This window comes from Octopus bimaculoides, chromosome 5 (genome assembly GCF_046866305.1).
Source record: "Octopus bimaculoides isolate indiv1 chromosome 5, ASM4686630v1, whole genome shotgun sequence".
NCBI classification, from domain to species: domain Eukaryota; kingdom Metazoa; phylum Mollusca; class Cephalopoda; order Octopoda; family Octopodidae; genus Octopus; species Octopus bimaculoides.
The window spans coordinates 1,599,783-1,609,737 of NC_142932.1; the positions used below are offsets into that span (position 1 = coordinate 1,599,783).

The window sequence follows — 9,955 nt, forward strand, 5'->3', positions numbered from 1 at the left end:
TTTGCTGTCGTGCTGGTGGCTGAGAAGCGAAGGCGGTTGTGGTGGTGTTGGTGGTGGTGGTGAATGTGGTGGTGACGGTGGTTGTATGATGATAGTGGTGGATGTGATGGTGGTTGTAGTGGTTGTGGTAATGATGGTGGTCAAGTTTTTTTTGGTGGTGTGGTATTTACTCCTTGTGTTGTTTTTCGGCCCTTGTGACCAATAAAAAATTATTATTATTATTATTATTATTATTATTATTATTATTATTATTATTATTATATTATTATTATTATTATTATTATTATTATCATTATTATTATTATTATTATTGTTATTATCATTATTATTACTATTATTATTACTATTATTATTATTATTATTATTTTATCTTATTTATTTTTTACTATTAAGGCGGCGTTGTGGCAGAATTGTTTGCATGCCGGGGAAAAAACTTAACGGAATTCGTCTCTCTTTTAGGATCTGTGTTCAAATTCCGCCGAGGTCGGCTCTGCTTTTCATCCTTTCGGGGGCGATAAAATAAGAAACAGTTGAGTACTGAAGGCTATGTAATCGACTATCTCCCTCCCCAAAGTTTCAGGCCTTGTGCCTATAGTAGAAAGGATTATTATTGTTATTGTTATTATTATTATTATTATTATTATTATTATTATTATTATTATTATTATTATTATTATTATTATTATTATTATTATTATTATTATTATTATTAAGGCGGCGAAGGTGACGAGCTGGCAGAATGGTTAGCACGCCGGGCGAAATACTTAGAGATATTTCGTCTGCCGCTACGTTCTGAGTTCAAATTTCGCCGAGGTCAACTTTGCCTTTCATTCTTTTGGGGTTGATAAATTAAGTACCAGTTGAATACTAGGGCCGATGTGATCTCCCCGCAAAATCCAGACCTTGTGCTTATAGTAAAAAGGATTATTACTAATATTACTAGTATTACAAATAGGAGTAGTGTTTGTTTGCAGCTGTGGCAGTTGATGGTCTAATTGATGATTATTGTAGTGTTGTTTATAATTACTGTTATTGTTGTTATGGTACTGTATTTGTTGAGGGCAGGCTGTTAATAAAAGTGGCCGTGTTAGTGTTGTTGATGTTGCTGGTAGTGGCGATGTTTCTGATGGATGGGAGGGGTAATTATTGTTGTGTTCTGTGGTGCTGACAATGGTGGGTGTGTAGATGAGTAGATAGTGGTGGGTGTGTAGATGAGTAGATAGTGGTGGGTGTCCTTCTTGAAGTAGTAATAGTGGTGTTGGTTGTGTTGGCGATGACTATGGCAGTGGTGGCTGCGCTGGTGGTGTCGGTGAGGAGGAGGTGCAGTGGTGCTGGTGGTGGAGATGACGGTGGTGGTTGCCATTATGATTTATGGCGGTAATTGTGGTGGAGGTGTGATATGATATCATATGTAGTACATAATAGGCTGATATGGTAGGCTGGCCCTCCTGTATAAAAGTAGGTGAAAGTACCCAGCGAACAGAAGAGACTGGTCATTATATAAAATAAATTGCGACGAGACAAAATAAACCCGTAGCTCGAAAACTTTGAGCTTCAAACAACACTTTAACTCTGTATTCATCCGCCGCTACATGCTGCCGATATTGTTGCCAACACCGCCTTTATAGCAGACGACTAAAATATTAACGTCTGTCTCTTTGAATTTCACTGATTTTATTGAAATTTGTATACATATATTGTATATTATATACACCGTTACTTATTTTTAATATTTACTGAAGTCAAAATAAAGAAGAAAAAAGTGTTCATTTGTGATACGCGAGAGGGCGGAAGTTTATCACCACCACCACCACCATCAACCTAAACACCTCCATCACCACCACTAATAAATACGCGAACGCCATCGCCGTCGTCATAATCATAACCATCACAACCAGCTGCAATAATCAATTTATCTGGAGTTCGATCTCTGAAGAAATAATCATCTCCGGTGCTAACTTTGACCAGTAATTAACTCCACATCCACCACCACTCTTCACAACCGCTATAACTGCGGTCATCACATTCTACTTTGTCTGGACAAGTGACTTTCTCATCCATTCCGAGATAATTTCGACAACCACATCAACAGAGGTGAGTGTTTTTATATATATTTTGTTATTATTATTGCTTTTGTTTCTATTATTATTATTATTATTATTATTATTATTATTATTTTATCTACGTGTGCTCAGGACTTGGAGGGCCAATGATGAGCATGTGGAAAGCCACTAACTTCCGAACAAAATTATGAAAACATTTCTCACAAAACTGAACACCCCACCCCCATAAATATATATATATATATATATATATATATATACGTACATATATATATATATATATATATATATATATATATATATATATATATATATATATATATATATATACGTACATATATATATATATATATATATATATATATATATATATATACGTACACACACACACATATATATATACGTACATATATATATATATATATATATGTGTATGTATACAGGTACGTGTATACCTATATGCATATGCTCATGTAATGCATACGTTTGCACATGTATGCTTATTCATATGCTGCAACCAAGCAAGTATCCACACATAGAAACATTCACGTATGCGTTTGCGGATGCGGGTTTTATATCTATGTGGTGCGTGCGGATGTACTTACATTACATGAAATATTCCATGGCTGTATATACATATACATATACACACTCACAAACACACACACACAAACACACACACATGCGCGCGCGCACACACACACATATGTAAACACACACGTACGTGCGAGTGTATGTGCATGTATTTTCTAAATAATGTAGTCACGCAAGTTTTAGCAGTATAGACAAACATGCGCACATGCACGCACATACCCATACGCATGTTTATTCTCGCAAACGTGCACAAACGCACTTCTACATATACACATAGGCATACTCATACATATGTACACGCACATATAATAGTTATGTGGATGTATATACGCACGTATGCGTACTTATGCTAATATATATATACATAAACACACACACACACGCATATACATGCGTGTGTGTTTGTGTATAAATTGTCTAGCTCTGATAAGATATTTTAGAAAACACTGGATGCTGCAGTACACGCAACATGTAGGTATATAAGAGTAATGAAATTAAATAAACACGCACACGCACACACACGTACAGACACACATACACACACGCACGCACGCACGCACGCACGCATACACATACACACACAGACCACCCACAATCATATGTCTTCGTGTGTTCGTGTGTATGTATGTGTATATGCGTGTGTGTGTATATATATTTATATATATATATTTACATGAATATATACATATGCATACATATATATATATATATACATACACATATACATATATACATACATACATATATATATATACACATACATATATACATGTATATGTATGTTTATATATATATATGTATGTGTGTAAATATGTATGTATATACATACATACATACATACATACATACATATATATATATTTATATATATATATATATATAATATATAAAATCATTCATACATATATTTATATTAAAGTACATATACATATATTAAAGTACATATACATATATTAAAGTACATATATATATATGGTGGGGGTGTAAGCATGCATACATGTTAGACATTTGAAGTATCACTTACAAGAACAAATTTCTGATAGGCACGCAGTAGTGAAATATGTTTATCATATAAGTACTACTTAAGTGTAAGTAAAAGATATTTCACCATTTTGTATTAACCTGTGCTATGTTGTTGGCCCATATCCACTATTTTTTTCATATATTTCATTATATCTTTTTTGCTTACAATTACTGGCCAATAGCCCAAGCTAGAACACCCCTATCGTCGTTACTACTACTTAATTCATTGACTTCAGACACATAAGAGTTAAACTTATACTTGGATTAGGTTTGCAATCACGTCCAAAGTTAATGGCCACAAAGTAACATTTATCTCGGCATTCTACCGATTCAGCTATCCATTATATCATACTTGAATATCAAGAATTACTTAATTAACTATGTAATAATTTCCCTGGCTTATGTTTTGTGTCACACAAAGCGTCTTGATTACTTTTCAATATCCTTGTATATAGCGAGTAATTATTGAATTTATGTAAGGGTAAGAATTACTCAAATGTAGTCAGAAAAATAAGTTCACTTGTCAGAAGGGAGAGGATACCCGCATGACCCAAGAGAAAACTCTGTTTGTATTTAAGATTTTCTAAATGAATGTTCAATGGACACAAAGCGCGTAAATTTTAATAAACTCTTTTTCTAATGATTATCATGGTTTACGATATGTTGATCCTTGTGAATATATATGTGTGTATATGTATGTGTGTATGTGTATGTGTGTATGTGTGTGCGCATGTGTGCGTATGTGTGTGTGTGCGTGTGTGTGACTGCATGCGTACATGCGTTTCCCCCCTTTGACATATACATACATACATACATATATATACAGACGCATCGGCAAGCATGTATGTATACATATATGTTATATACGTATGAAGGGATAGATATAGAGAGATGAATGTTGAACATATCTGGGAAAATACTGACTGGCAGCAAGAAGCAAGAGGAAGTATTCAAACATCGATTAGATGTAAGACCGAGAGAAATCAATTTGGTTTTTCTACAATCAAATGTCTATTTCCCACTATTACAGCACTTTTAATGGTCATTAATAGATCAAATATATTTTCTCTTTATTTCATAATATTTTCGATATATTCAATTACGATAATGTTGTTAGAGGTTATTATTGACAGCACGGGAACTCTACTGGTAGTTATAAAGTTTGTTTTATGTGAAGTGAACCAGCAAAAGTTTAACACCTTAAGCAATGATACAAAACGCTGCCTGTGACGTGTGCAGCGCCATACTCCTGTAATTGAATTTTTTATTATGCCACTTAGCAAAAGTCAGTGTCTTCAATTAATAACTATTATAATAGTTTTTATGCATCTAATATCTTTAAATTTTTCCAAATAACAGTACATTCAGTGTTTTCATTACAATACTTAATAATTTATTGAAATGGGTTATGCGGTAGTATAATCAATACAGGAACGAGTTGCGTGTCTTGTAGGGGTTAATTTACGTGATTTTTATACTGAGTTCAAATTTCGTCCGTTCTTTTGTATATAAATGAAATTTCACTAATATACCGGTGTCGATTTAGTCTACCTTTTTTCCTTCATCATATGTAATTCTGTAACAATGTTGGACGTCATCAATATGGTTTAGTTACCTTTCGAAATGTGTGTTGTGTACTTGAGCTGTGTGTTGTGTTCTTGAGCAAGGCACTTTTTTTCACGTTGCTCCAGTTCACTAAGCTGTAGAAATGAGTTGTGACGTCACTGCGTCGGTGGCATAGAGAGGGGAGGCTGGCATGCATGGGCGACTGCAGGTCTCTCGTAAACAACCTTGCCCGGATTTGTGCCTCGGAGAGGAACTTTCTAGTTCATTTATGACCGAAGGGGTCTTTATCCTTTACCTCCCGACATGGTCATAACTAAACAGACAAAGTAATTAATTTAAATACCAGTAGTACAATATGTTCTGTAACATCTGTGTATTTAGTTTCCAACAATATTAAAACAAGCGAAAGACATTAAATTTTAGTGATGTTTATTACGACAGAGTTTTAGCAGAATTATATTTGATACTACCGTTTGCGAATAGAAAAGATTTCATATATAGATGACTAATAGATAGTTATCGTGTATCTAGTTGTACTAGAGATATCATTTGGTGTACAGTTGGATACAAAGCATGATATATGGATATCATTTTAAGTATAAAGAATAATCTATAGTTCATCTGCGTATAAGAGTACAAAGTTGCACGAATAAAATAGTTTGTTATGTAAACACGAAGCCACAAGTATATACGGAAAAACAGAAAAGAAATGAAATGTTACATTATCCGTGCATTTGTGAAATAAATAAATGAAGATCAATTATGTTAGGAATGTAACTAAGCACCAAACCGTGAATTAGCTTCGTGGAATTTTGTGTCGGGAAATACAACGTTTTTTCACTTATCTGACAGAAAAAATTCAATATACAGTATCTGAATGACTGGTATATGGAGAACGCGAATCGCTAAAAAAGAATAGAAAAGAAAAATGGAATTGTGAAAATACAACGAAAGATCAGTGGTACTTATTGGATCAGCAGTACTGTGCAACTTTCACTACCTTACTAACTCATGTGACATACACGTCGTTTATCTTCCCGTTATCCGCTCCGTTTCAAATCCCTACATCTTGGGTTGATTACACGAAATGGTTAGTACAACTCGCCTTTTCACATTGACCATCCTTCTGAAGAAGGGGTAAGCGAATATCCTTCCCCGCTCATGTTTTTGACACAGGCGTAGAGTTAGAAATTTTGAAACTAAATACCAACCCTATCAATTTTATCAGACTGTAAAGGCCTGCAGAGATCATAAACACTACTTCTGACACCTACGCAAGCAGTACATAAACGTTTCTTATATCTATAAGAAGACGTCTTAAGGTGGATGAAATAATGGCACATTTGAGCTGACGAGTCAAATTGTTCTGTTACTGTTCTCCGCTTAGTTATTCCAATTAGAAAAATCAATCACATATTCAATATATAAACTCTAAATAATCACTAGGTATGTAGATACTTGTAATATTATTATAGATTTCCATCGACGGACGAATACATTTTTAAAGATGAATGATTAATTTTTAATTGAGTACTAGCAATATTTTTATAGGTACAAATAAAATGTTATTGGTAATAAAGAGTGTTTGACGGAATAAAGATGTAGGAATGAGTCGACAGACATTTGTCACAGTGAGTTTTAACAGATTTAAGGTCATTCCAGTATGTTAAGTTACAGGATTTGAGAGTGTCAGCGAGGAATAGGAACGAATCTTAAATAATTATTGAGCTCTTACAAGATTTGTTAATTTTGCCAGTAATGAATTTTATTCTCATCGACATTAAGATAAGAGTGACAAGTTCAAATTAGTAACAAGTTTCATTGATATTGTTTTCAAATTTTGGCACAAGGCTAACAATTTCAGGAGAAGAGTTAAGTCGATTACATCGATCCCAGTGTTTAACTGCTACTTATTTTATAGACCCTGAAAGGGTGAAAGGTAAAGTCGACTTCGCCGAAATTTGAACTCAGAATGTACAGACGGGTGAAATGGCGCTAAGCATTTTGCCCGGCGTACTAACAGTTCTTCTAGCTCGTCGCCCAAAAGAAACGTTCTATTGAGATTAACTGATAACATTTCTAGTTATCTTTCATGTAGTTGTTATGATTGAATTGGTTGTTGTTGCTGTGTTTTTCACTGTGTAGGTTCAGATCAACTTTGATTGAACAAATCTATGATCATACAAACTCGTTCCTTCGTATTCCTGTTTCTTATTTTGGCATTATCGAATGTAAGGATTTTAAGACGGTATAGCATTTGAGATAAATTTGGTTGCTATTTCTAGCAGATCTGGGAACCCTCTAGAAGTTGCGTCTTCGGCTCCAAAGTTATAATTAAATTTACAGCTAATTGCACGGAGATGATTCAAGATAATATTTTCAGAAATGTGATGCTACGTCATAATAATTTCAAAGTAAATTAACAGCGATGATTAATGGATATTTTTAGTCGGGGTGTAAGTAGAATCATTAACACATCGGATAAAATGCTTAACGACACTCCCCCGGCTCTTTACGACCTGAATTAAGATTCCGCCGAGGTCGACTTTGCTTTTCATCGATTTGGGATGGGTAAAATAAAGTACCAGTTGAGCACTTACGTTGATATAAATCAATTGCTCCTCCCCTCTAAATTGTAGGCCTTGTGCGAAAATTAGAAAGGATTATTGTTGTATACTTCAAGACGGCAAGTTAGCAGAATCATTACAGTGTCATGTGATGTTTGTTCCGGGTTTTACTTTCTGCGTTCAAATTTTGTGACGGTTAATTTTGCCTTTCACCCCTCCGGGGTCGATAAAATGAAGTACCAATCAAATAATGATATGAATGGCCTTGTACCTATATCAAAAACCATTAACTAATATCAAGACCACGTCAGATGAAATAAAATACACAACAGCATTTCTTCTGTTTACATGTTCTCAGTTAGAATTCTGCGCAGGTCGGTTTTGCCTATCATCCTTTCGGAGTCAATAAAATAAGTATCAGTTGAGCACTTGGACCAATGTGATCGAAAAACTCCTCCCCTCAAATTTTCCGACCTTGTACTTTCAGTAGAAATAATTATTAACTGATATCTAAAGCGACAATTTGACGATACCATTACAGCGCCGGAAAAATACTTTTGGTATTTGTTCCAGCTATTTACAATCTGAGTAGAAATCTCGCTGTGGCCAACTTTGCCTTTTATATGTCTGGTCGTTAAAATATGGTTTCAATGAATTACAGGGATCGGTGGTACCGAATAGCCACTTCAGTTCAAGGAAATTGCTGGCCTTATACCTTAATTATTAATGGATTAGTACTAGTCAAGTACTGATATCGATAGCTTTGTACCTAAGTCAGAAAACATTAATTGATATTAAGTCAGCGAACTAACAGAATCGTGAGCACATCAGACAAAATGCACAATAGCATTACTCCTGGTTATATGCTTTGGGTTCAACTTCTGCCAATTGGTATTTTTTATGCTGTGAGTTCACATTTCTTCCGTTCTTTTATATGTGAATGAAATTCCAATAATATACTGGTGTCGATTTAGTCTACTTTTTTTCCTTCATCATATGTGGACCTGTAACAATGTTGGATAACATAAGTATGATTTTATAAACTTTAACTTTTTGTGATGTTTATTATGACAGAGTTTTAACAGAATTACACCTGATACCATTGTTTGCGAATAAAAAAAGATTTCTTATGTAGATGGCTAATGGATAGTTATCGTGTATCTAGTTGTACTAGAGATATCATTTGGCGTAAAGCTGGATACAAAACATAATATATGGGTATCAGTTTAAGTGCAAAGAATCATCTATTGTACATCCGCGTATGAAAGCCCAAAGTTGTACGTACATAATGGTTTCTTATGTAAACATGAAGTCACAAATATAAAGAAATGAAATGTTACATTGTTTGCTCATTTGTGAAGCAAATAACGGAAAATCAATTGTCAGGATATAACTTAGCACCAAACTGTGGATTGACTTCGTGGAATTTTGTGTCGGGAAATATAACGTTTTTTTAATTAGTTGATAGAAAAAATTCAATATACAATAATATGGATGACTGGTATATTGAGAACGCGAATGTTTAAAAAAAAAAACTTTAAAAAAACCAACGCAAGATTAGTGGTACATATTCTATCATCAGTACTATATCGCGTGCAAGGTTCACGACCTTACTAACTTACACGCACACTCTTACTAACTTTCTCTCTCTCTCTCTCGCTCTCTTTCTCTCTCTCAGAAACACACGCACGAAACACACACACACACACACACACACACACACACACACACACACACACACACACACACACACACACACACACACGCATATATATATATACATATATATATATATATATATATATATATATATATATATATATATGTATATATATATATATATATACATATACATACTCAGTTTTGGGGGATTAATCGATATGCGGGTATTCTATTTCAGATAATACAAAAATAACCTAATGAGTATATCTGACAGTAAACTCGTGCTATCAGTTTGTACATCACGAAACAACACTTAAAGGATATAACCAAAATTACCAGCTGGGTATATAATGTACTTCATTAATTATATCATACATTAGTTAATATTTATATCTATTAAATATGGAGCAACTACACGTGTTTCAGTATTGGAAGATTACAATATATATACATACACACAACTATATACCTATATATATA

At 34.0% G+C, this 9,955-nt stretch overlaps 1 protein-coding gene across 2 annotated transcripts in view; it reads left to right on the forward strand.

Annotated features, from left to right (window-relative positions):
- Positions 1-1,953: 1,953 nt before the first annotated feature.
- LOC106873782 (uncharacterized) overlaps positions 1,954-9,955 on the forward strand; it is a 91,055-nt gene continuing 83,053 nt past the window's right edge. For both annotated transcript variants that reach the window (XM_089351918.1, XM_014921291.3), the window contains exon 1: positions 1,954-2,094. The gene's annotated coding sequence lies outside the window, so the exon portion shown is untranslated. The remainder of the gene's footprint in view (positions 2,095-9,955) is intronic.